We start from the raw sequence: 590 nt of genomic DNA, 5'->3' as shown, positions 1-590 counted from the left end.
TCAAAGAGATCTCATCACAGACATCAAAGCAAGTTTATAAACAAACCCTTTCACAGACAGTCCACTTGAATGGACCTTTATCACAGTAGACATGTTGACTTGTCATAGTAGGAAAAGCACAGCTGACAATGATAACCTTAACGATGGCTCAGTTCCATCAAGTGTTCCAGTAAGATATTTCAGTCAGTCAGCATGCACAATACCAGGACCTCTCCTAAGTGGAATGCATCCATCATTAATGGTTTAATACCAGGACCTCTCCTAAGTGGAATGCAGCCATCATTAATGGTTTAATACCAGGACCTCTCCTAAGTGGAATGCAGCCATCAGTAATGGTTTAATACCAGGGTCTCTCCTAAGTGGAATGCATCCATCATTAATGGTTTAATACCAGGGTCTCTCCTAAGTGGAATGCAGCCATCATTAATGGTTTAATACCAGGACCTCTCCTAAGTGGAATGCAGCCATCAGTAATGGTTTAATACCAGGGTCTCTCCTAAGTGGAATGTAGCCATCAGTAATGGTTTAATACCAGGGTCTCTCCTAAGTGGAATGCATCCATCATTAATGGTTTAATACCAGGGTCTCTC

Source organism: Perca flavescens, unplaced genomic scaffold, assembly GCF_004354835.1.
Source record: "Perca flavescens isolate YP-PL-M2 unplaced genomic scaffold, PFLA_1.0 EPR50_1.1_unplaced_scaf_3, whole genome shotgun sequence".
Taxonomy (NCBI): domain Eukaryota; kingdom Metazoa; phylum Chordata; class Actinopteri; order Perciformes; family Percidae; genus Perca; species Perca flavescens.
Note: the sequence above shows the minus strand (reverse complement) of the source record.